The sequence below is a fragment of the Pleurodeles waltl genome, chromosome 3_1 (genome assembly GCF_031143425.1).
Source record: "Pleurodeles waltl isolate 20211129_DDA chromosome 3_1, aPleWal1.hap1.20221129, whole genome shotgun sequence".
Classification (NCBI taxonomy): Eukaryota; Metazoa; Chordata; class Amphibia; order Caudata; family Salamandridae; genus Pleurodeles; species Pleurodeles waltl.
In genome coordinates this window covers 1,393,563,769-1,393,590,991 of record NC_090440.1, presented here as the reverse complement: position 1 = coordinate 1,393,590,991, position 27,223 = coordinate 1,393,563,769, and the positions used below count along the sequence as shown (strand labels likewise).

The following is a 27,223-nucleotide window of genomic DNA, read 5'->3' as shown; positions in this document are numbered from 1 at the left end:
ATCAGAACGGGAGATAGAGGCCCAGTGGTGGATTCAGAGGGTTCTACTGGGACCCAGAACAAACCCACCAATGGGCCTCTCGATTTTCTGGAGGCCAAAGTGCATAGAGGGCGTCAGTAAGGATCGGCAGAGTCAGAGCTTAGCCGCACAGAACTCTTCAATCTGCCCCAATGTCTCAAACAACCCCAAAAACATGGGATGTGCTGGGGCAAGTAGTGGGATGGGCTCCGACGCCTATCACCTTTGGGAGAGAGATTGAGAGGTTTGGTGACACCCTTGCACATTCTTAGGTGTCTGTGAGTGGCAGGAAGGGGTAGAGACCTGGTTGGATTTTTTCAGCTTTTTCATTTGACTTGGTAGTAGGACTATGACTAATCTTGGGAACGACTCCTGCAACTTCTGGAACAAGTCCTGGACCAGCACTTCAAATCTGACCTGTCTCATCTTTTGTTTTTTGCTAACAGTATTTCACCTTGCGATCTAGTATGGCTTTCGGGTACATCAACACGCAGTTGCTGCAAGCCTTAGAGTCAATGCTCAACCCAAGGTACAACAGGCAAACCTGATGTTGACCTCTCACAGACCATCTGTTAGCGACAGTCCTTAGAGTTTAAATACAGTCGTTTTGAAAGTTAGCATTTCCCTTGCACACAAAGTATTTTGAAAAACTGCCTTAAAAAGATGAGTTAGCTCAGACGTAAGCATGAGGGAGTGGCACCTGTATGGGACTCACACATCATTTCCTGAGTGCAGCAGCATAGCACCACCTACCAGCATGCAGAGGTACGAGCAGCAGTAGGTTTCATCATTTTGAGTAAGACTTGATTTTACTGATTTTTGGGTCGAGTGTGCAAGCGCTTTGACCTGTTGTAAGTATTGGTGGCTTTTACCCACGCCCACAACGTTCATTCGTTCCTGGACTTTGCCTTTCAAAAATCACTTGATGTTATTGGTAAATGCTTTACGTTTGTCCCGCCTTGAGGCTGTTTTTGTCACACCTTGCAGACTGCCCCTGTTAGATGGATTATCGCACAATTGCCCATATACTTCAGTTGGGGCAAACATTTTCTTTTGTCTCTCCCCTTCATGCTGCATGGAGGCCATGGCGCTCACAGTGTGAACAGGCACAACAGCGTGAACTCGACCAGCAGTATTGGAGCGCTGGTCACATTGTTTACACTTACCTAATCAGTCATTTCTTATGGCTCTCCCACAAACAAATGATCGACACGACTGCCAAACATTTCAAGATTGCTTATACCTCCGCAGGCAGCAGCTGATTATCTTGTGTGTCTAAAACCGTGTCAAATCATTGTAATAGATGCAGCTCACATTCCAAGGATTCATGCCAGGCCGCAGTTCTCGCCATTACCCTTGAGATAAAGTACTCTATTTTAGCCCTACCTTATATGCGAGCATCGCAGGTAGTTCCATGTGTTGGGAGCCTGCTGCCAATGAGATATTCGAAACCATGAGGTATTTTTTAGTTCAGTGTTCTGCATGGCTGTCCATTGACACAGATGCACTGTACAATAATTCAGCCAATAATGACTCAGAAGCCACCAGCACGTTGCAAGCTGTGACCTGTAGTTCAGCTTTAGCCACTATATGATAAAGACTATAAAATTGAGAATATGAAGTGCTGTTGGCCACAAAGACTGAAGTGGCTGAAGATGTGACATGTGGGCACTTGGCAGAAATGCTCTTTAGTCGACTAATAGTAAGCCTATCACTTAAGAGATTTGAGATATTCGCTTTGAGGCAGCTGTTATTTCAAATACCATTGAACTCCTTTGGTGTCATGTTACGGGAGTGTTGATGCCTGATCAACTAACATCGATTTGCCCAAAAAAAAATTGCACTGACATCAAATTCTTAGAAACATTTCTTTAAATAATAATTTGTAACTGCCAACTGACACAGTGTCACAAGGGTCACTTTCTGTTGCCCGATAACAACACTGTCATATCCCAGGTTGTGGCTTCAGAGTTTAATTTATTATGGTGATGTAATTGCCAGCATGTAAAATTCACAAAAAAGGTGGAATTTGTACCACGCATCAGAAATAACCAGTTATACGTATACAGGCAAAAAACAAACAAAAAAACTACAGCCTCCAGAGTGCAAAGTGTTTCCCGATCTAAAAAGCCACAGAAAGTTCACATTTAGCATACAAGGTTTGTGTGTGCTAGTTCTTGCATATGTATGTGATGCTGGACTCGAAACTCAGGGCATGGAACCTCTGCATTTTAAATCAAGCTCAAATGAAAATGTCACTTACCCAGTGTACATCTGTTCGTGGCATCAGTCGCTGAAGATTCACATGTTGTGCATAGCCCGCCATCTGGTGTTGGGTCGGAGTGTTACAAGTTGTTTTTCTTCAAAGAAGTCTTTCGAGTCACGGGACCGAGGGACTCCTCCTCTTTGTCTCCATTGCGCATGGGCGTCGACTCCATCTTCGATTGTTTTCCCCGCAGAGGGTGAGGTAGGAGTTGTTTGTTAGTAAAAGTGCCCATGCAATGGAGTGAATAAGTATGTACCTATTTAAGATCTAATATATTTACAAATGTACAAAGTTGAAGCTAACTTCCAAACGGCTACAGGCTCCCGGGGAGGTGGGTGGGCACATGTGAATCTTCAGCGACTGATGCCACGAACAGATGTACACTGGGTAAGTGACATTTTCAGTTCGATGGCATCTGTCGCTGTAGATACACATGTTGTGCATAGACTAGTAAGCAGTTATCTCCCCAAAAGCGGTGGCTCAGCCTGTAGGAGTGGAAGTAGTCTGAAATAAGGTTCTTAGTACGGCTTGACCTACTGTGGCTTGTTGTGCTGATAGCACGTCTACACAGTAGTGCTTGGTAAATGTGTGAGGCGTAGACCATGTGGCTGCCTTACATATTTCGTGCATTGGAATATTCCCTAGGAAGGCCATGGTAGCGCCTTTCTTTCTGGTTGAGTGTGCCCTTGGTGTAATGAGCAGTTGTCTTTTTGCTTTAAGGTAGCAGATTTGGATGCACTTAACTATCCATCTGGCTATACCCTGTTTCGATATTGGGTTTCCTGCGTGAGGTTTTTGAAATGCAATAAACAGTTGTTTAGTTTTTCTGATGTTTTTAGTTCTGTCGATGTAGTACATTAGTGCTCTTTTGACGTCTAATGTATGTAGTGCCCTTTCAGCTATGGAATCTGGCTGTGGGAAGAACACTGGTAGCTCTACCGTTTGATTTAGGTGGAACGGTGAAATAACCTTTGGCAAAAATTTAGGATTGGTCCTTAGGACTACTTTATTTTTGTGTAGTTGGATAAAGGGTTCTTGTATTGTAAACGCCTGAATTTCACTTACTCTTCTTAGAGATGTGATGGCGATGAGAAATGCAACTTTCCAGGTTAGGAATTGTATTTCGCAAGAGTGCATAGGTTCAAAGGGTGGACCCATGAGTCTTGTTAAGACGATGTTGAGGTTCCATGAAGGAACGGGTGGTGTCCTTGGTGGTATAATTCTTTTGAGGCCTTCCATAAACGCTTTAATGACAGGTATCCTAAATAGTGAAGTTGAATGGGTAATCTGCAGGTATGCAGATATTGCTGCTAGGTGTATTTTAATGGAAGAGAAGGCCAGGTTCGATTTTTGTAAGTGTAGTAAGTAACCCACTACATCCTTTGGAGATGCGTGTAATGGTTGAATTTGATTATGGTGGCAGTAGCAAACAAACCTTTTCCATTTGCTTGCATAGCAGTGTTTAGTGGATGGTCTTCTAGCTTGCTTTATGACTTCCATACATTCTTGTGTGAGGTTTAAGTGTCCGAATTCTAGGATTTCAGGAGCCAGATTGCTAGATTCAGCGATGCTGGGTTTGGATGCCTGATCTGTTGTTTGTGTTGTGTTAACAGATCTGGCCTGTTGGGTAGTTTGACATGCGGTACTAGTGAAAGGTCTAGTAGAGTTGTATACCAAGGTTGTCTTGCCCATGTGGGTGCTATCAGTATGAGTTTGAGTTGGTTTTGACTCAACTTGTTTACTAGATATGGAAGGAGAGGGAGAGGGGGAAAAGCGTACGCAAATATCCCTGACCAATTCATCCATAGAGCATTGCCTTGTGATTCGCGGTGTGGGTACCTGGATGCAAAGTTTTGGCATTTTGAGTTTTCTCTTGTTGCGAACAAATCTATCTGGGGTGTTCCCCAAATTTGAAAGTACTTGTTCAGAACTTGGGGGTGAATTTCCCATTCGTGGACTTGTTGGTGGTCTCGCGAAAGGTTGTCTGCTAGTTGATTTTGTATTCCTGGAATAAATTGTGCTATTAGGCGAATGTTGTTGTGAATCGCCCACTGCCAAATTTTTTGTGTTAGGAGGCACAATTGTGTTGAGTGTGTTCCTCCTTGTTTGTTTAGATAATACATTGTTGTCATGTTGTCTGTTTTGACAAGAATGTATTTGTGTGTTATTATGGGTTGGAAGGCTTTTAACGCTAGAAATACTGCCAACAGTTCTAGGTAATTGATATGAAGTTTTGTTTCGTGTATATCCCATTGTCCTTGAATGCTGTGGTGATTGAGGTGTGCTCCCCACCCTGTCATGGAAGCATCTGTTGTTATAACGTATTGAGGCACTGGGTCCTGAAATGTCCGCCCTTTGTTTAAATTTTTGCTGTTCCACCATAGAAGCGAGAGGTATGTTTGGCGGTCTACCAACACCAGATTTTGAAGTTGACCCTGTGCCTGTGACCATTGTGATGCTAGACACTGTTGTAAGGGTCGCATGTGTAGTCTTGCGTTTGGGACAATGGCTATGCATGATGACATCATGCCTAGAAGTTTTAGCACAAATTTTGCTTGTATCTTTTGGTTTGGAAACATAGCACTTATTAGCTTGTGGAATGCTTGCACTCTTTGTGGACTTGGAGTGGCAATTCCTTTTGATGTGTTGATGGTTGCTCCTAGATATTGTTGTGTTTGACACGGTTCTAGGTGTGATTTTGTGTAGTTGATGGAAAACCCCAGTTTGTGAAGGGTTTGTATGACAAAGGTGGTGTCGTTTGCGCATTTTTTTACTGTGTTGGTTTTGATTAGCCAGTCGTCTAGGTAAGGGAACACATGTATCTGTTGTCTCCTGATGTGTGCTGCTACTACTGCTAGACATTTTGTGAACACTCTTGGTGCAGTTGTTATTCCGAATGGCAACACCTTGAATTGGTAATGTATTCCTTTGAATACGAACCGTAGGTACTTTCTGTGAGAAGGGTGTATTGGTATATGAAAGTACGCATCCTTTAGGTCTAATGTGGTCATGTAATCTTGCTGTTTGAGCAGTGGAATGATGTCTTGTAGTGTGACCATGTGAAAATGGTCCGATATGATGTAGGTATTTAGTGTCCTGAGATCTAATATTGGTCTCAATGTTTCGTCTCTTTTTGGAATTAGAAAGTACAGGGAGTAAACTCCTGTGTTTTTTTGTTGTACTGGTACTAATTCTATTGCATCCTTTTGCAGTAGTGCTTGAACTTCTAGTCCTAAAAGTTCTAAATGATGTTGTGACATTTTGCGTGTTTTGGGGGGGATGTTTGGTGGGAAGTTGTGGAATTCTATGCAATAGCCATGTTGGATTATTGCTAATACCCAATTGTCTGTTGTAATCTGTTGCCAAGATTGGTAGAATTGGCTTAGTCTTCCCCCCACTGGTGTTGAGTGAAGGGGTTGCGTGACTTGAAAGTCACTGTTTAGGTGGAGGTGTTTTTGGAGTCTGGAATCTTCCCCTACTCCTTGGGAATTGACCCCCCCGATATCCCCTGAAACCACCCCTTTGGAAGGAACCCTGATATGGTGTGGTTCTTGATTGTTGGCTGGTGGTGTCTGTGGGTTGGCCACGAAACCCCCCTCTAAATGGAGTTTTTCTGAAAGAGCCTCTGCTCTGCGGGGAGTAGAGTGCGCCCATGGCTTTGGCCGTGTCTGTGTCCTTTTTAAGTTTTTCAATGGCTGTATCCACTTCCGAGCCAAACAGTTGTTTCTCGTTGAAGGGCATATTAAGGACAGCCTGCTGGATTTCAGGTTTGAAGCCTGAAGTGCGTAGCCAAGCGTGTCTCCTTATGGTGACAGCAGTGTTGACTGTTCTTGCTGCAGTATCGGCTGCGTCTAGTGAAGAGCGGATTTGATTGTTTGAGATCGTTTGTCCCTCTTCCACTATTTGCTGCGCCCTTTTTTGGTATTCCTGGGGAAGATGGTCTACGAGAAGTTGCATCTCGTCCCAGTGTGCGCGGTCATATCTGGCCAGCAGCGCTTGTGAATTTGCGATGCGCCACTGGTTGGCTGCCTGTGACGCCACTCTTTTCCCTGCCGCGTCAAATTTTCGGCTTTCTTTGTCCGGAGGTGGGGCGTCGCCAGATGTATGTGAATTTGCTCTTTTGCGAGCTGCCCCTACTACCACCGAGTCGGGTGGTAACTGCGAAGTAATAAACACTGGGTCTGTGGGTGGTGGTTTGTATTTCTTATCCACCCTTGGGGTGATGGCTCTTGATTTTACGGGCTCCTCAAAAATTTGTTTTGCGTGCCGTAACATCCCTGGTAGCATTGGGAGACATTGATATTGGCTATGTGTAGCCGAGAGGGTGTTAAATAAGAAATCATCCTCTATAGGATCGGAATGCAGTTGGACATTGTGGAAGTCTGCAGCCCTAGCCACCAGTTGCGAGTATGAGGTACTGTCCTCTGGCGGTGACGGCTTTGTGGGGTATGACTCGGGATCATTGTCCGGCACTGGGGTGTCATACAGGTCCCAAGCGTCTTGATCCTGATCGTCATGACTTATGGTAGTTTGCGCTGGTGAGTGCATTTGTGGCGGTGTTTGTGCCGGCGATGCCTGTGGAGGAGAGGGCGGAGGCGTGACTTTTTTAACCACTTTGGCTTGTGGTTGTGTGTCATCCTTTGGAAGTCCGATCTTTCTTTTCCTCATGATTGGGGGAAGGGTTGATATCTTCCCTGTATCTTGCTGGATGCACAGTCTCTTTTGTGTGTAGTCCGATTCTACACTTTGGAGCTCTTGTCCAAATTTGTGCATTTGGCCACTTAGTCCTTGTTCCTCTGAGTAGGATGAAGGTGTGGTATTTTTCGGCGCCGAGAGAGAATCTTTTTTCGGTTTCGGCACCGACAGAATTTTTGTTCCTTTCGGCATGGATTCTCGGTGCCGATGTCTTTCGGTGCCGGTATCTTGTTTTTGTCTCTCGGAGCCGCTTTCTCGGCTCCGAGGTTGCTCCATGGCGGTCCCTCGACCGGAGTCGGGTGTCTTCGCTATGGGCGTGCCCTTTTTCGGCCCCTTCGACGGGTCGCCTGATTTATGGGTCGAGCCATGGCCTGTTGGCAGTGGCGTCCCCTGGGCTTTTGGTTTGTCGATGGATTTACTTTTCGACGTCTTACTCACAGTTTGTTGCTGTTGTTCGACGTCGGAGTCTCCGGATTCTGATTCCGGAACCGAGAATGTTTCCTCTTCGTCGTCGAAACGTTGTTTTGTCGACGTGGACGCCATTTGGTGACGCCTGGCTCTTCGGTCCCGGAGTGTTTTTCTGGACCGGAAGGCTCGACAGGCTTCACAGGTATCCTCCTTGTGCTCGGGGGACAAGCACAAGTTACAGACCAAGTGCTGATCTGTATAAGGATACTTACTGTGACATTTTGGGCAGAAACGAAACGGGGTCCGTTCCATCGGCTTCGATGTCGCACGCGGTCGGGCCGACCAGGCCCCGATGGGGGATCGAAACTGCCCCAAAGTCTTCCGATGATCGGTGTCGATGTACCTAACTATCCAGATACCGAACGGAACAATACCGACGCTTTCTTCCGAGATTCTGACTAACTTTCCGAACCGAAACACGGAGCGAAAAGGAATACGTCCGAACCCGACAGCGGAAAAAAAACAATCTAAGATGGAGTCGACGCCCATGCGCAATGGAGCCAAAGAGGGAGGAGTCCTTCGGTCCCGTGACCAAAAAGACTTCTTCGAAGAAAAACAACTTGTAATACTCCGAGCCCAACACCAGGCAGCGGACTGTGCCAAGCATGTGTATCTGCAGCAACATATGCCATCGAACCTTCTATTTCTAGGAGGTCCGAATGTTGTTTTGATATATTTTGTGTTTTTGGTGGTATGTTTGGAGGGATTTGTAGAAATTCTATGCAATAACCATGTTGGATAATTGCTAAGACCCAAGTGTCTGTTGTTATTTTCTCCCACTCTTGGTAATACTGACTTATTCTTCCCCCCACTGGTGTTGTGTGGAGGGGATGAGTGACGTGTGAGTCACTGTTTGTTTGTAGGTGTTTTGGGGCCTTGAAATTTTCCCCTGCTTCTAGGGAATTGTCCCCCTCTGTATTGGCCCCGAAAGCCTCCCCTTTGGTACTGTCCCTGGTAGGTGGACGGTGTTGACTGTGAGGTACTGGGTTGTGTGGATTGACCCCGAAACCCCCCTCTAAAGGTTGTCTTGCGGAAGGTGTTGAAAGTGCCTCTGCTCTGCGGGGAGTAGAACGCGCCCATGGCTTTTGCAGTGTCAGTGTCCTTTTTTAGCTTCTCAATTGCCGTGTCCACTTCAGGGCCGAACAATTGTTGCTCATTGCATGGCATATTGAGCACCGCCTCCTGTATCTCTGGTTTAAAACCAGATGTTCGTAGCCACGCGTGCCTTCGGATGGTTACTGCCGTGTTAATTGTTCTTGCCGCTGTGTCCGCTGCGTCCATAGAGGAGCGTATCTGGTTATTGGAGATGTTTTGGCCCTCCTCAACCACTTGTTTCGCCCTCTTTTGTAGTTCTGTGGGTAGATGCTCAATGAGGTGTTGCATCTCATCCCAGTGGGCTCTGTCATATCGCGCTAGGAGCGCCTGAGAGTTTGCGATGCGCCACTGGTATGCAGCCTGTACTGCGACCCTTTTACCGGCTGCATCTAACTTTCGGCTCTCCTTATCTGGGGGTGGTGCATCGCCCGATGTGTGGGAGTTTGCTCTCTTGCGAGCCGCCCCTACCACAACCGAATCTGGTGGCAGTTGTGAGGTGATGAAAGCTGGGTCTGTGGGAGGTGCTTTATATTTTTTTTCCACCCTCAGTGTTATTGCCCTACTTTTGACAGGCTCTTTGAATATGTCCTTTGCGTGCCTTAGCATTCCTGGGAGCATAGGCAGGCTTTGGTAGGTGCTATGTGTGGAAGAGAGGGTGTTGAAGAGGAAGTCATCTTCGACAGGCTCCGAGTGTAGAGACACGTTGTGGAACCTTGCTGCTCTAGCCACCACTTGTGAATATGCTGTGCTGTCTTCTGGTGGTGAGGGCTTTGTAGGATACGCCTCAGGACTGTTGTCCGACACTGGGGCGTCGTATAAGTCCCAAGCATCTTGGTCCTGGTCACCTTGGCTTAAGGTGGTGTGAGCCGGTGAATGTGACGGAGTCTGTGCCGGTGAAATGTGAGCCACAGGTGGAGGAGAGGGTGGCGGAGTTACCTTCTTCACCAGTTTTGTTTGTGGTGTTTGTTCTTGTTGGAATTCCAGTCTCCTCTTCCTCCTAATAGGGGGAAGGGTGCTTATTTTCCCTGTTCCACTCTGTATAAAAATCCTTTTTTGAGTGTGGTCCACCTCGGTGGATTGTAATTCCTCCTCGAATCTATGCTTTCGCATTTGAGAGGACAGTGATTGTTCCTCTGAATAGGAACCAGTAGTTGGCTCGGTTGTGGGTCGTTTTGGCACCGAAACCATGTCCACGCTCTTTTTCGGCTCTGAGGCCACTTTCCTCTTTTTCGGAGTCGAACCCTCTCGGCGTCGATCCTCCTCGGTGCCGCTGTCTCTGCGTCGAGCAACTTCGGCTCCGCTATCTCGGCGTTGATCTTTGCCGGCAGCACTATCTCGGTCCCGAGATGGCTGGGTGCCTGTGTCTCGACCCGAGTCGGACGATCTCGGCACTATTTCGGCCTTCTTCGGTGCCGATGGTCGGTCACCGAGTTTATGGGTTGAGCCATGGCCTGATGGCAGTGGCGTCCCCTGGGCCTTGTCAGTTTTCTTATGTGCTATCTTCGACGTCTTACTCACTGTTTCATGGTCGTCGAATTTGTCCGAGTCCGATTCATGGATCGAGAAGGCTTCTACTTCTTCTTGTTCCTTGAAATCTCGGTGTCCTGTCGGCGTGGACGCCATTTGCAGTCTTCTGGCTCGGCGGTCACGGAGCGTTTTTCGGGACCGGAACGCACGACAGGCCTCACAAGTTTCTTCCCTGTGCTCAGGCGACAGGCACAGGTTACAGACCGAATGTTGGTCTGTATATGGGTATTTGTTGTGGCATTTAGGACAGAAACGGAACGGGGTCTGTTCCATCAGCGTCGATGTCACACGCGGTCGGGCCGACCAGGCCCCGACGGGGGATCGAAAACTACCCCGAAGGGCAACGGAGATGTTATCGTATCGATGCGATGTCGATGCTATCTAACCCGATCCCGAACGCAACAATACCGACGTAATTTTCCGATTTGAGCTAACTTTCCGTTCCGAAACCCGGAGCGAAAGGAACACGTCCGAACCCGATGGCGGAAAGAAAACAATCTAAGATGGAGTCGACGCCCATGCGCAATGGAGACAAAGAGGAGGAGTCCCTCGGTCCTGTGACTCGAAAGACTTCTTCGAAGAAAAACAACTTGTAACACTCCGACCCAACACCAGATGGCGGGCTATGCACAACATGTGTATCTACAGCGACAGATGCCATCGAACATGGACATTCTAATTTAGGGCTGAAACTAATAGCAGAGGTACCATTTTCTAAATGGTTGGCGACGTATTTTCGTCACAATTTGTGCGCGGTTGTTTTAATATGCTTCCGGATGCCTCAGATTAATTGTTCATTCAGGCCAGATGCATTCTGGGATTTGTAGTCCTGTTTCTCATTACAAAATCAGAGCCACAAGTACCAGAATTCTAAAGGAAATAACCTGGACTGGATGGAGCACTCTCGCATGGAGCTTGGAAAGCTAAGAGCACTGTGCTTGAGAGTAGGAGAGGTATGAGTCCGTCCCCACTCAAGGCATGGAGTGACAATAAGGGGAATTCTAAAACGGGCGCTCAAGAATAAGTCGACCCTACCAACACCTCTCTACTGCAGCTTGCACAGAGATAGTTTGCTCTTGTTGGATAGGTTGTTCAGTAGTCAGCTGCAACGGTTTATGTACACCACATGATTATGCACGCTTGCCTCTGCTTGACCAGGAGTCTCTCAGCAGGGAATATTGTAAGCTTGATGAGATCCCAGCCGTTTCACACCCACTATGAGGCAGGCGACAGCTGTGTGGCAATTGTGGAAGCAATGGTACAGTTTAGGGAAAGAACACTGGTGCTGGGGCCTGGTTAGCAGGATCCCAGCACACACTCAGTCAAGTTAAAATATCAGGCAAATAGAGTGTGTGTGTGTGTCTGTGCGTGGGGTGTTGGGGGTGGGGGGGTGTGAGGGGGGGGGGGGGGGGAAGAGGTGACAACCTTGACAAAAGGGGCACTTTCTTAAAGAGATATGAAAGGTCTTCGACTTGCTATATTTATTTTGGTCTCCCACACCATTTCCGCCTGTACTTCTTGCATGAAAACGACCACATCTTCCCAGCTCTTCGTAGCTTGTGACCATTAACTATTCGTGAACTGGTCCCATATATAAACATGCATATGGTATTAAAGGTATGCAGGAGAAAATTTCGCCCAGCATTTTCCTCACAGTCAGTTGCTGACCCTTGCATTGGGGAGTTCCATGCCTCAACAACAGTATCCTCTTCTCGCAAGGGTATGCTTTGATCCTTGTTTCCAGGAAGAGTTTTTCTTGTTCTGGACTGAGTGACAATTTTCTTCGATTAGGGAAAACCCCAGTTTGTGCAGTGTTGATCATTTATTTATGCTGTTTCTGCACTTGTGTAACGAGTTTGTTTTTACCAGTCGTCTAGATAAGGATATATGTGTATCCCTTGACTCCTCAGATTTGCCGCAACTGCTGCAAAACACTTTCTACACAATCTAGGCACTGATTTTATTATGCATGCTTTCACTTTGAATTGATCAATTGTTTCCCTGGTGATGTCCATTTTGGACACACTTTCTTACTGCCTTTTGTATCTTTTTTTTTTTAAACTTCTTTAGTAGTGAGGTTTTTCCCCCATTTTGTGTGGACAACTCCCTTTGGTCCCTTTATTTACTAGAGGGGTTTGACTAGTTACATGCAATAGTCATGTTTGATGGTACTGAGTGCCCTTCTTGTCTTAGGTGACCCTTCCTCCACTCCAGGAAGAAGTTCCAAATCCCACCCTACCCTCATACAGGTGTGGGTGTGGGAGGGGATGTTGGCTTTCGGAGTTACTTACTGGAAGATTCCTCTGCCCCTTTGTGGCTGTGATCTGCCTGTTGCTTGCCTCCAAAAGGGCTGACACAGCAGTGTTTGGTACTGCCAGTGTTGAGTAGGTGTTTGCGTCTGGCTTGCACCTTAAAAACTCTGGTGGTACCTTGGTGTAAGGAAATGCCTCCTTGGCATGGTTACCCCCTGACTTTTTGCCTTTGCTGATGCTAAGTTTTGATTTGAAAGTGTGCTGAGGCCTGCTAACCAGGCCCCAGCACCAGTGTTCTTTCCCTAACCTGTACTTTTGTTTACACAATTGGCACACCCTGGCATCCAGGTAAGTCCCTTGTAACTGGTACCCCTGGTACCAAGGGCCCTGATGCCAGGGAAGGTCTCTAAGGGCTGCAGCATATCTTATTCCACCCTGGGGACCCCTCACTCAGCACAGACACACTGCTTGCCAGCTTGTGTGTGCTGGTGAGGACAAAACGAGTAAGTCGACATGGCACTCCCCTCAGGGTGCCATGCCAACCTCACACTGCCTATGCAGTATAGATAAGTCACCCCTCTAGCAGGCCTTACAGCCCTAAGGCAGGGTGCACTATACCATAGGTGAGGGCACCAGTGCATGAGCACTGTGCCCCTACAGTGTCTAAGCAAAACCTTAGACATTGTAAGTGCAGGGTAGCCATAAGAGTACATGGTCTGGGAGTCTGTCATGCACGAACTCCACAGCACCATAATGGCTACACTGAAAACTGGGAAGTTTGGTATCAAACTTCTCAGCACAATAAATTCACACTGATGCCAGTGTACATTTTATTGTAACATACACCCCAGAGGGCACCTTAGAGGTGCCCCCTGAAACCTTAACCGACTACCCGTGTAGGCTGACTGGTTTTAGAAGCCTGCCACACTCGAGACATGTTGCTGGCCCCATGGGGAGAGTGCCTTTGTCACTCTGTGGCTAGTAACAAAGCCTGTACTGGGTGGAGATGCTTATCACCTCCCCCAGACAGGAACTGTAACACCTGGCGGTCAGCCTCCAAGGCTCTCCCCCTTTGTTACAGCACCCCAGGGCATTCCAGCTAGTGGAGTTGCCCGCCCCCTCCGGCCACGGCCCCACTTTTGGCGGCAAGGCCGGAGGAGATAATGAGAAAAACAAGGAGGAGTCACTGGCCAGTCAGGACAGCCCCTAAGGCAACCTGAGCTGAGGTGACTCTGACTTTTAGAAATCCTCCATCTTGCAGATGGAGGATTCCCCCAATAGGGATAGGAATGTGACCCCCTCCCCTTGGGAGGAGGCATAAAGAGGGTGTACCCATCCTCAGGGCTAGTAGCCATTGGCTACTAACCCCCCAGACCTAAACACACCCCTAAATTCAGTATTTATGGGCTCCCCAGAACCTAGGAACTCAGATTCCTGCAACCTAAGAAGAAGAGGACTGCTAAGCTGAAAAACCCTGCAGAGAAGACGGAGACACCAACTGCTTTGGCCCCAGCTCTACGGGCCTGTCTCCCCACTTCTAAAGACACTGCTCCAGCGACGCTTTCCCCAGGGACCAGCGACCTCTGAATCCTCAGAGGACTGCCCTGCTCTAGAAGGACCAAGAACTCCCAAGGACAGCGGCTCTGTTTACCCAAGACTGCAACTTTGTAACAAAGGAGCAACTTTAAAACAACTTGCGTTTTCCCGCCGGAAGCGTGAGACTTGCTACTCTGCACCAGACGTCCCCGGCTCGACTTGTGGAGAACAATCACTTCAGGGAGGACTCCCCGGCGACTGCGAGACCGTGAGTAGCCAGAGTTGCCCCCCTGAGCCCCCACAGCGACACCTGCAGAGGGAATCCCAAGGCTCCACCTGACCGCGACTGCCTGTTCCTCAGATCCCGACGCCTGGTAAAGACTCTGCACCCGCAGCCCCCAGGACCTGAAGGATCCGAACTCCAGTGCAGGAGTGACCCCCAGGAGGCCCTCTCCCTTGCCCAGGTGGTGGCTACCCCGAGGAGCCCCCCCCCTTGCCTGCATCGCTGAAGAGACCCCTTGGTCTCCCCTTGATTCCAATTGAAAACCCTACGTGTGTTTGCACACTGCACCCGGCCGGCCCCGTGCTGCTGAGGGTGTACTTTCTGTGTGGACTTGTGTCCCCCCCGGTGCCCTACAAAACCCCCCTGGTCTGCCCTCCGAAGACGCGGGTACTTACCTGCTGGCAGACTGGAACCGGCGCAGCCCCTTCTCCATTGAAGCCTATGCGTTTTGGGCACCACTTTGAACTCTGCACCTGACCGGCCCTGAGCTGCTGGTGTGGTGACTTTGGGGTTGCTCTGAACCCCCAACGGTGGGCTACCTTGGACCCAAACTTGAACCCCGTAGGTGGTTTACTTACCTGCAAAAACTAACAGACTCTTACTCCCCGTAGGAACTGTTGAAAATTGCACTGTGTCTAGTTTTAAAATAGCTATATGTGATTTATGTGAAAAGTGTATATGCTATTTTGCTAATTCAAAGATCCTAAAGTACCTACCTGCAATACCTTTCATTTGAAGTATTAGATGTAAATCTTGAACCTGTGGTTCTTAAAATAAACTAAGAAAAGATATTTTTCTATACAAAAACCTATTGGCCTGGAATTGTCTTTGAGTGTGTGTTCCTCATTTATTGCTTGTGTATGTAGAACAAATGCTTAACACTACTCCTTTGATAAGCCTACTGCTCGACCACACTACCACAAAATAGAGCATTAGTATTATCTCTTTTTGCCACTATCCTACTTATAAGGGGAATTGTGCATACTATTCCTTACTTTGAAATAGTGCATACAGAGCCAACTTCCTACACTTGGAAACTCCCTCTATCTACTGTCTCCTTGTGGGTGTGGTTCCTCTCCTCAGATGTTCCCTAAACTGCAGGGCTTCCAATGACTTTGCTGTGTCATTGTCCTTTTTAAGCTGCTACAGGGTATCATCCATTGCACTCCCAAAAAGCTATTCTCCATTGAATTGGGAGTTAATTATGTCTTCTTGGACCTCATTTTGGAAGCCTGACACCCTTAGCCATGCATATCTTAGGGTGGTGCCCGCCATCATCTGAATACTAGTGTCTGCAGCAACTAGTGTGGATATCAAGCAGGTGCTGGTGCTATTTCTGTAAACAATGTTGCTCTTCTCTGGTACTGCTCTGTCAGATGTTTCACTGGCTTAGCCATCTACCAGTGCTGATATGAATACCTGTTGAGTAGGGCATTAGAATTAGCTATGTGCCATTGTGTCACTGCTCCCCTCTTACAGTTTCTCCCCACCATGTTTTGAAATGTTGTTTTCTGCATGCCGCACAGAACAGGGGAAACACTGCCTGAGCATTCTCCGGTCTTCCTTCGATGTGTAGTCTTGCGCCGCTGTCAAACTATAATTCAGATCCAGTTTTCCAATAGCTTTACAAACACTTTGGTGTTTCCCTCAATGAACTTTAGAATAAATCATCATCTTTCGGTGACTGGAGAGCAGTCAGCAATGCTGCCAGATCCAAAGATGGAAAAAAATTATCTGAAAATGGCGACCACATGTGGAAGCTTCTGGGGAACGGATGTATGACATCAAGAGAGGCTGGATTAGAAACCAAATGGTGGGACAGTTGACATCCAACAAAAAAAAGAAAGGATTAACACCACAAGAGAGAATTCCGAACCAAACGACTAGATGGCACAATAATGCACAGCTTGTGAATTCAGAAAAGATCCACGCTGCAAAACCTGACTGCTTTGAACCTCCACTTTCATTGAATGCCAAGTATCTTGGGTTCACCTTGGATGCCAAGTGTAGGAAGTTGGCTCTGTATGTGCTATTTCAAAGTAAGGAATAGCATGCACAGAGTCCAAGGGTTCCCCTTAGAGGTAAAATAGTGGTAAAAATAGATAATACTAATGCTCTATTTTGTGGTAGTGTGGTCGAGCAGTAGGCTTATCCAAGGAGTAGTGTTAAGCATTTGTTGTACATACACAGACAATAAATGAGGTACACACACTCAGAGACAAATCCAGCCAATAGGTTTTGTTATAGAAAAATATCTTTTCTTAGTTTATTTTAAGAACCACAGGTTCAAATTTAACATGTAATATCTTGTTTGAAAGGTATTGCAGGTAAGTACATTAGGAACTTTGAATCATTTCAATTGCATGTATACTTTTCAAGTTATTCACAAATAGCTACTTTAAAAGTGGACACTTAGTGCAATTTTCGCAGTTCCTGGGGGAGGTAAGTTTTTGTTAGTTTTACCAGGTAAGTAAGACACTTACAGGGTTCAGTTCTTGGTCCAAGGTAGCCCACCGTTGGGGGTTCAGAGCAACCCCAAAGTTACCACACCAGCAGCTCAGGGCCGGTCAGGTGCAGAGTTCAAAGTGGTGCCCAAAACGCATAGGCTAGAATGGAGAGAAGGGGGTGCCCCGGTTCCGGTCTGCTTGCAGGTAAGTACCCGCGTCTTCGGAGGGCAGACCAGGGGGGTTTTGTAGGGCACCGGGGGGGACACAAGCCCACACAGATATTTCACCCTCAGAGGCGCGGGGGCGGCCGGGTGCAGTGTTAGGACAAGCGTCGGGTTCGCAATGGAAGTCAATGAGAGATCAAGGGATCACTTCAGCGCTGCAGGCAGGCAAGGGGGGGCTTCCTCGGGGAAACCTCCACTTGGGCAAGGGAGAGGGACTCCTGGGGGTCACTTCTGCAGTGAAAGTCCGGTCCTTCAGGTCCTGGGGGCTGCGGGTGCAGGGTCTTTTCCAGGCGTCGGGACTTAGGTTTCAGAGAGTCGTGGTCAGGGGAAGCCTCGGGATTCCCTCTGCAGGCGGCGCTGTGGGGGCTCAGGGGGGACAGGTTTTGGTACTCACAGTCGTAGAGTAGTCCGGGGGTCCTCCCTGAGGTGTTGGTTCTCCACCAGCCGAGTCGGGGTCGCCGGATGCAGTGTTGCAAGTCTCACGCTTCTTGCGGGGAGATTGCAGGGTTCTTTAAAGCTGCTTCTTGAAACAAAGTTGCAGTCTTTTTGGAGCAGGTCCGCTGTCCTCGGGAGTTTCTTGTCGTCGTCGAAGCAGGGAAGTCCTCAGAGGATTCAGAGGTCGCTGGTCCCTTTGGAAGGCGTCGCTGGAGCAGAGTTCTTTGGAAGGCAGGAGACAGGCCGGTGAGTTTCTGGAGCCAAGGCAGTTGTTGTCTTCTGGTCTTCCTCTGCAGGGGTTTTCAGCTGGGCAGTCCTTGTTGTTGCAGGAATCTAATTTTCTAGGGTTCAGGGTAGCCCTTAAATACTAAATTTAAGGGCGTGTTTAGGTCTGGGGGGTTAGTAGCCAATGGCTACTAGCCCTGAGGGTGGGTACACCCTCTTTGTGCCTCCTCCCAAGGGGAGAGGGTCACAATCCTAACCCTATTGGGGGAATCCTCCATCTGCAAGATGGAGGATTTCTAAAAGTTAGAGTCACCTCAGCTCAGGACACCTTAGGGGCTGTCCTGACTGGCCAGTGACGACTCCTTGTTGCTTTCTTTGTTCCCTCCAGCCTTGCCGCCAAAAGTGGGGGCCGTGGCCGGAGGGGGCGGGCAACTCCACTAAGCTGGAGTGCCCTGCTGGGCTGTGACAAAGGGGTGAGCCTTTGAGGCTCACCGCCAGGTGTTACAGCTCCTGCCTGGGGGAGGTGTTAGCATCTCCACCCAGTGCAGGCTTTGTTACTGGCCTCAGAGTGACAAAGGCACTCTCCCCATGGGGCCAGCAACATGTCTCTAGTGTGGCAGGCTGCTGGAACTAGTCAGCCTACACAGACAGTCGGTTAAGTTTCAGGGGGCACCTCTAAGGTGCCCTCTGGGGTGTATTTTGCAATAAAATGTACACTGGCATCAGTGTGCATTTATTGTGCTGAGAAGTTTGATACAAAACTTCCCAGTTTTCAGTGTAGCCATTATGGTGCTGTGGAGTTCGTGTTTGACAAACTCCCAGACCATATACTCTTATGGCTACCCTGCACTTACAATGTCTAAGGTTTTGTTTAGACACTGTAGGGGTACCATGCTCATGCATTGGTACCCTCACCTATGGTATAGTGCACCCTGCCTTAGGGCTGTAAGGCCTGCTAGAGGGGTGACTGACCTATACTTGCATAGGCAGTGAGAGGCTGGCATGGCACCCTGAGGGGAGTGCCATGTCGACTTACTCGTTTTGTTCTCACTAGCACACACAAGCTGGCAAGCAGTGTGTCTGTGCTGAGTGAGAGGTCTCCAGGGTGGCACAAGACATGCTGCAGCCCTTAGAGACCTTCCTTGGCATCAGGGCCCTTGGTACTAGGAGTACCAGTTACAAGGGACTTATCTGGATGCCAGGGTCTGCCAATTGTGGATACAAAAGTACAGGTTAGGGAAAGAACACTGGGGCTGGGGCCTGGTTAGCAGGCCTCAGCACACTTTCAATTGTAAACATAGCATCAGCAAAGGCAAAAAGTCAGGGGGCAACCATGCCAAGGAGGCATTTCCTTACACAACACCCCCCCAAACGAAAGAGGATGAGACTAACCTTTCCCAAGAGAGTCTTCATTTTCTAAGTGGAAGAACCTGGAAAGGCCATCTGCATTGGCATGGGCAGTCCCAGGTCTGTGTTCCACTATAAAGTCCATTCCCTGTAGGGAGATGGACCACCTCAACAGTTTAGGATTTTCACCTTTCATTTGCATCAGCCATTTGAGAGGTCTGTGGTCAGTTTGAACTAGGAAGTGAGTCCCAAAGAGGTATGGTCTCAGCTTCTTCAGGGACCAAACCACAGCAAAGGCCTCCCTCTCAATGGCACTCCAACGCTGCTCCCTGGGGAGTAACCTCCTGCTAATGAAAGCAACAGGCTGGTCAAGGCCATCATCATTTGTTTGGGACAAAACTGCCCCTATCCCATGTTCAGAGGCATCTGTCTGCACAATGAACTGCTTAGAATAATCTGGAGCTTTTAGAACTGGTGCTGAGCACATTGCTTGTTTCAGGGTGTCAAAGGCCTGTTGGCATTCTACAGTCCAGTTCACTTTCTTGGGCATTTTCTTGGAGGTGAGTTCAGTGAGGGCTGTCACAATGGATCCATATCCCTTCACAAACCTCCTGTAATACCCAGTCAAGCCAAGGAATGCCCTGACTTGAGTCTGGGTTTTTGGAGCTACCCAGTCCAGAATAGTCTGGATCTTGGGTTGGAGTGGCTGAACTTGGCCTCCACCTACAAGGTGGCCCAAGTAAACCACAGTTCCCTGCCCTATCTGGCATTTGGATGCCTTGATAGAGAGGCCTGCAGATTGCAGAGCCTTCAAAACCTTCTTCAGGTGGACCAGGTGATCCTGCCAGGTGGAGCTGAAGACAGCAATATCATCAAGATAAGCTGTGCTAAAGGACTCCAAACCAGCAAGGACTTGATTCACCAACCTTTGGAAGGTGGCAGGGGCATTCTTTAAACCAAAGGGCATAACAGTAAACTGATAATGCCCATCAGGTGTGGAGAATGCTGTTTTCTCTTTTGCTCCAGGTGCCATTTTTATTTGCCAGTACCCTGCTGTCAAGTCAAAGGTACTTAAGAATTTGGCAGCACCTAATTTGTCTATGAGCTCATCAGCTCTAGGAATTGGATGAGCATCTGTCTTGGTGACAGAGTTGAGCCCTCTGTAGTCCACACAAAACCTCATCTCTTTCTTTCCATCTTTGGTGTGAGGTTTGGGGACTAAGACCACTGGGCTAGCCCAGGGGCTGTCAGAGCGCTCAATTACTCCCAATTCCAGCATCTTGTGGACTTCCACCTTGATGCTTTCCTTAACATGGTCAGACTGTCTAAAGATTTTGTTTTTGACAGGCATGCTGTCTCCTGTGTCCACATCATGGGTACACAGGTGTGTCTGACCAGGGGTTAAGGAGAAGAGTTCAGGAAACTGTTGTAGGACTCTCCTACAATCAGCTTGCTGTTGGCCAGAGAGGGTGTCTGAGTAGATCACTCCATCTACTGAGCCATCTTTTGGGTCTGATGATAGAAGATCAGGGAGAGGTTCACTCTCTGCCTCCTGATCCTCATCTGTTACCATCAACAGATTTACATCAGCCCTGTCATGGAAGAGCTTAAGGCGGTTCACATGGATCACCCTCTTGGGGCTCCTGCTTGTGCCCAGGTCCACCAGGTAGGTGACCTGACTCCTCCTTTCTAGCACTGGGTAAGGGCCACTCCATTTGTCCTGGAGTGCCCTGGGAGCCACAGGCTCCAGAACCCAGACTTTCTGCCCTGGTTGGAACTCAACCATTGCAGCCTTTTGGTCATACCAAAACTTCTGGAGCTGTTGGCTGGCCTCAAGGTTTTTGCTTGCCTTTTCCATGTACTCTGCCATTCTAGAGCGAAGGCCAAGTACATAGTCCACTATGTCTTGTTTAGGCTCATGAAGAGGTATCTCCCAGCCTTCTTTAACAAGAGCAAGTGGTCCCCTTACAGGGTGGCCAAACAGAAGTTCAAAGGGTGAGAATCCTACTCCCTTCTGTGGCACCTCTCTGTAAGCGAAAAGCAGACATGGCAAGAGGACATCCCATCTCCTTTTGAGTTTTTCTGGGAGCCCCATGATCATGCCTTTTAATGTCTTGTTGAATCTCTCAACTAAGCCATTAGTTTGTGGATGGTATGGTGTAGTGAATTTGTAAGTCACTCCACACTCATTCCACATGTGTTTTAGGTATGCTGACATGAAGTTGGTACCTCTGTCAGACACCACCTCCTTAGGGAAACCCACTCTGGTAAAGATACCAATGAGGGCCTTGGCTACTGCAGGGGCAGTAGTCGACCTAAGGGGAATAGCTTCAGGATACCTAGTAGCATGATCCACTACTACTAGGATGTACATATTTCCTGAGGCTGTGGGAGGTTCCAGTGGACCAACTATGTCCACACCCACTCTTTCAAAGGGGACCCCCACCACTGGAAGTGGAATGAGGGGGGCCTTTGGATGCCCACCTGTCTTACCACTGGCTTGACAGGTGGGGCAGGAGAGGCAAAACTCCTTAACCTTCTGGGACATATTGGGCCAGTAGAAGTGGTTGACTAACCTCTCCCACGTCTTGGTTTGTCCCAAATGCCCAGCAAGGGGAATATCATGGGCTAAGGTCAGAATAAACTCTCTGAACGACTGAGGCACTACCACTCTCCTAGTGGCACCAGGTTTGGGGTCTCTGGCCTCAGTGTACAGGAGTCCATCTTCCCAATAGACCCTATGTGTTCCATTTTTCTTGCCCTTGGACTCTTCAGCAGCTTGCTGCCTAAGGCCTTCAAGAGAGGGACAGGTTTCTTGTCCCTTACACAGCTCCTCCCTTTAGGGTCCCCCTGGGCCTAAGAGCTCAACCTGATAAGGTTCGAGCTCCAAAGGCTCAGTTCCCTCAGAGGGCAGAACTTCTTCCTGAGAAGAGAGGTTCTCTTTTTCTGACTGTGTTGCAGTTGGTTTCCCAACTGACTTTCCTTTTCTCTTGGTAGGCTGGGCCATTTTTCCAGACTCCAGCTCTACTTTTTCACCCTGTGCCTTGCATTGTGCTCTTGTTTTTACACACACCAGTTCAGGGATACCCAGCATGGCTGCATGGGTTTTTAGTTCTACCTCAGCCCATGCTGAGGACTCCAGGTCATTTCCAAGCAGACAGTCTACTGGGATGTTTGAGGAGACCACCACCTGTTTCAGGCCATTGACCCCTCCCCATTCTAAAGTTACCATTGCCATGGGATGTGCTTTAGTCTGATTGTCAGCATTGGTGACTATATAGGTTTTTCCAGTCAGGTATTGGCCAGGGGAAACCAGTTTCTCTGTCACCATGGTGACACTGGCACCTGTATCCCTCAGGCCCTCTACACTTGTCCCATTAATAAAGAGCTGCTGCCTGTATTTTTGCATGTTAGGCGGCCAGGCAGCTAGTGTGGCTAAATCCACCCCACCCTCAGAGACTAGAGTAGCTTCAGTGTGGACCCTGATTTGCTCTGGGCACACTGTTGATCCCACTTGGAGACTGGCCATTCCAGTGTTACCTGGAGTGGAGTTTGGAGTGGAACCTTTCTTGGGACAGGCCTTGTCTCCAGTTTGGTGTCCAGGCTGATTACAGCTACGACACCAGGCCTTTTTGGGATCAAAGTTTTTACCCTTGTACCCAGGATTGTTTTGTGAAGAGGCTCTGGGCCCACCCTCCTGTGCAGGTTTTTGGGGGCCTGTAGAAGACTCTTTACTATTTTTATTTTTGGCTGTCTCACCACCTTTCCCCTGGGGAGGTTTTGTGACCCCTTTCTTTTGGTCACCCCCTGTGGAAGTTTTGGACACCCTAGTCTTGACCCAATGGTCCGCCTTCTTTCCCAATTCTTGGGGAGAAATTGGTCCTAGGTCTACCAGATGCTGATGCAGTTTATCATTGAAACAATTACTTAACTGGTGTTCTTTCACAAATAAATTGTACAGCCCATGATAATTACTTACACCACTGCCTTGAATCCAACCATCTAGTGTTTTTACTGAGTAGTCTACAAAGTCAACCCAGGTCTGGCTCGAGGTTTTTTGAGCCCCCCTGAATCTAATCCTATACTCCTCAGTGGAGAATCCAAAGCCCTCAATCAGGGTACCCTTCATGAGGTCATAAGATTCTGCATCTTTTCCAGAGAGTGTGAGGAGTCTATCCCTACACTTTCCTGTGAACATTTCCCAAAGGAGAGCACCCCAGTGAGATCTGTTCACTTTTCTGGTTACACAAGCCCTCTCAAAAGCTGTGAACCATTTGGTGATGTCATCACCATCTTCATATTTAGTTACAATCCCTTTGGGGATTTTCAACATGTCAGGAGAATCTCTGACCCTATTTATGTTGCTGCCACCATTGATGGGTCCTAGGCCCATCTCTTGTCTTTCCCTTTCTATGGCCAGGATCTGTCTTTCCAAAGCCAATCTTTTGGCCATCCTGGCTAACTGGATGTCCTCTTCACTGGAGTTATCCTCAGTAATTTCAGAGTTGTTGGTCCCTCCTGTGAGGGAACCAGCATCTCTGACTATTATTTGTGGAGTCAGGGCTTGAGAAGCCCTGCTCTCCCTAAGTAGGACTGGAGGGGGGGAATTTCCCTCCAAGTCACTATCTTCATCCTCTGAGTTGCCATCCTCAGAGGGGTTGGCCTTTTCAAACTCTGCCAAAAGCTCCTGGAGCTGTACTTTGGTAGGTTTGGGGCCCATTGCTATTTTCTTTAGTTTACAGAGTGACCTTAGCTCTCTCATCTGTAGATGGAGGTAAGGTGTGGTGTCGAGTTCCACCACATTCACATCTGTGCTAGACATTATGCTTCTAAAAGTTGGAATACTTTTTAAGAAACTAAAACTGGTTCTAGTATCTAATTCAAACTTTTAACAAACTTTTAAACTCTAAAAGAAATGCTAACAGGGACTAACACAAGGCCCTAGCAGGACTTTAAAGAATTTAGAAAACTTTTCAAATTGCAAAAATCAATTTCTAATGACAATTTTGGAATTTGTCGTGTGATCAGGTATTGGCTGAGTAGTCCAGCAAATGCAAAGTCTTGTACCCCACCGCTGATCCACCAATGTAGGAAGTTGGCTCTGTATGTGCTATTTCAAAGTAAGGAATAGCATGCACAGAGTCCAAGGGTTCCCCTTAGAGGTAAAATAGTGGTAAAAATAGATAATACTAATGCTCTATTTTGTGGTAGTGTGGTCGAGCAGTAGGCTTATCCAAGGAGTAGTGTTAAGCATTTGTTGTACATACACATAGACAATAAATGAGGTACACACACTCGGAGACAAATCCAGCCAATAGGTTTTGTTATAGAAAAATATCTTTTCTTAGTTTATTTTAAGAACCACAGGTTCAAATTTAACATGTAATATCTTGTTTGAAAGGTATTGCAGGTAAGTACATTAGGAACTTTGAATCATTTCAATTGCATGTATACTTTTCAAGTTATTCACAAATAGCTACTTTAAAAGTGGACACTTAGTGCAATTTTCGCAGTTCCTGGGGGAGGTAAGTTTTTGTTAGTTTTACCAGGTAAGTAAGACACTTACAGGGTTCAGTTCTTGGTCCAAGGTAGCCCACCGTTGGGGGTTCAGAGCAACCCCAAAGTTACCACACCAGCAGCTCAGGGCCGGTCAGGTGCAGAGTTCAAAGTGGTACCCAAAACGCATAGGCTAGAATGGAGAGAAGGGGGTGCCCCGGTTCCGGTCTGCTTGCAGGTAAGTACCCGCGTCTTCGGAGGGCAGACCAGGGGGGTTTTGTAGGGCACCGGGGGGGACACAACCCACACAGAAATTTCACCCTCAGCAGCGCGGGGGCGGCCGGGTGCAGTGTTAGGACAAGCGTCGGGTTCGCAATGGAAGTCAATGAGAGATCAAGGGATCTCTTCAGAGCTGCAGGCAGGCAAGGGGGGGCTTCCTCGGGGAAACCTCCACTTGGGCAAGGGAGAGGGACTCCTGGGGGTCACTTCTGCAGTGAAAGTCCGGTCCTTCAGGTCCTGGGGGCTGCGGGTGCAGGGTCTTTTCCAGGCGTCGGGACTTAGGTTTCAGAGAGTCGCGGTCAGGGGAAGCCTCGGGATTCCCTCTGCAGGCGGCGCTGTGGGGGCTCAGGGGGGACAGGTTTTGGTACTCACAGTCGTAGAGTAGTCCGGGGGTCCTCCCTGAGGTGTTGGTTCTCCACCAGCCGAGTCGGGGTCGCCGGATGCAGTGTTGCAAGTCTCACGCTTCTTGCGGGGAGATTGCAGGGTTCTTTAAAGCTGCTTCTTGAAACAAAGTTGCAGTCTTTTTGGAGCAGGTCCGCTGTCCTCGGGAGTTTCTTGTCGTCGTCGAAGCAGGGCAGTCCTCAGAGGATTCAGAGGTCGCTGGTCCCTTTGGAAGGCGTCGCTGGAGCAGAGTTCTTTGGAAGGCAGGAGACAGGCCGGTGAGTTTCTGGAGCCAAGGCAGTTGTTGTCTTCTGGTCTTCCGCTGCAGGGGTTTTCAGCTGGGCAGTCCTTCTTGTTGTTGCAGGAATCTAATTTTCTAGGGTTCAGGGTAGCCCTTAAATACTAAATTTAAGGGCGTGTTTAGGTCTGGGGGGTTAGTAGCCAATGGCTACTAGCCCTGAGGGTGGGTACACCCTCTTTGTGCCTCCTCCCAAGGGGAGGGGGTCACAATCCTAACCCTATTGGGGGAATCCTCCATCTGCAAGATGGAGGATTTCTAAAAGTTAGAGTCACCTCAGCTCAGGACACCTTAGGACTCCTGACTGGCCAGTGACTCCTCCTTGTTGCTTTCTTTGTTCCTTCCAGCCTTGCCGCCAAAAGTGGGGGCCGTGGCCGGAGGGGGCGGGCAACTCCACTAAGCTGGAGTGCCCTGCTGGGCTGTGACAAAGGGGTGAGCCTTTGAGGCTCACCGCCAGGTGTTACAGCTCCTGCCTGGGGGAGGTGTTAGCATCTCCACCCAGTGCAGGCTTTGTTACTGGCCTCAGAGTGACAAAGGCACTCTCCCCATGGGGCCAGCAACATGTCTCTAGTGTGGCAGGCTGCTGGAACTAGTCAGCCTACACAGACAGTCGGTTAAGTTTCAGGGGGCACCTCTAAGGTGCCCTCTGGGGTGTATTTTGCAATAAAATGTACACTGGCATCAGTGTGCATTTATTGTGCTGAGAAGTTTGATACCAAACTTCCCAGTTTTCAGTGTAGCCATTATGGTGCTGTGGAGTTCGTGTTTGACAAACTCCCAGACCATATACTCTTATGGCTACCCTGCACTTACAATGTCTAAGGTTTTGTTTAGACACTGTAGGGGTACCATGCTCATGCAATGGTACCCTCACCTATGGTATAGTGCACCCTGCCTTAGGGCTGTAAGGCCTGCTAGAGGGGTGACTGACCTATACTTGCATAGGCAGTGAGAGGCTGGCATGGCACCCTGAGGGGAGTGCCATGTCGACTTACTCGTTTTGTTCTCACTAGCACACACAAGCTGGCAAGCAGTGTGTCTGTGCTGAGTGAGAGGTCTCCAGGGTGGCATAAGACATGCTGCAGCCCTTAGAGACCTTCCTTGGCATCAGGGCCCTTGGTACTAGGAGTACCAGTTACAAGGGACTTATCTGGATGCCAGGGTCTGCCAATTGTGGATACAAAAGTACAGGTTAGGGAAAGAACACTGGGGCTGGGGCTGGGGCCTGGTTAGCAGGCCTCAGCACACTTTCAATTGTAAACATAGCATCAGCAAAGGCAAAAAGTCAGGGGGCAACCATGCCAAGGAGGCATTTCCTTACACCAAGCTTACCCTCAAAGAACATATTGCCAAAAATTCCAAATACAACCTAGTACGTAGCTCTTGTAAAGGAAGTGAAACAGTTTGGTCTAAAAAGCAATTTCAGAACCGATTTTCTAGTGCTCACATCTGGATGGTGGTAACATACTGCCACAGACAGCCATACCAGCTACCTTTAGGGGCACCTAACTAGTTGCCGTACTTGTCCAGGGCCTGAAAAAATACCGTCACACACATGATCTCCATTGGTTTCCCTTCTTGATCATCTTCAAAAACAACTGCTTCATTTTTTACAAAGGCATCAGGACCAGCAACCTGCTTCTTTACAAGACAAGCTCAGCATCTCTGTTGGTTTTTGGAAGACCTGCAGCTGGGACAACATGAGACGGCTGACCAAAGAGTAAAAAGGGAAAAAGAGAAAAAAAAAAAAAAACAACACAACAGGACTTTCCCAGCTCTGCACCCAGTATCTGTATTCAACAGGACTGCCCCCACTATGCTCCAATTTGCTGGAACTTTAAAGAACACTACATCACAAATCATTAACTGTCCACAAACCACCCATTTCTCCAATCACTTGGCTTTGACTTTGAGCTTCGATAGTGAGATACAACCTTTTGTCTAGGCTAGC

The 27,223-nt window shown here is 48.2% G+C and overlaps 1 protein-coding gene across 18 annotated transcripts in view; it reads right to left on the bottom strand.

The window, feature by feature from the left end:
• PUM1 (pumilio RNA binding family member 1) overlaps positions 1 to 27,223 on the bottom strand; it is an 859,012-nt gene that overhangs the window by 282,031 nt on the left and 549,758 nt on the right. The window lies entirely within an intron of this gene.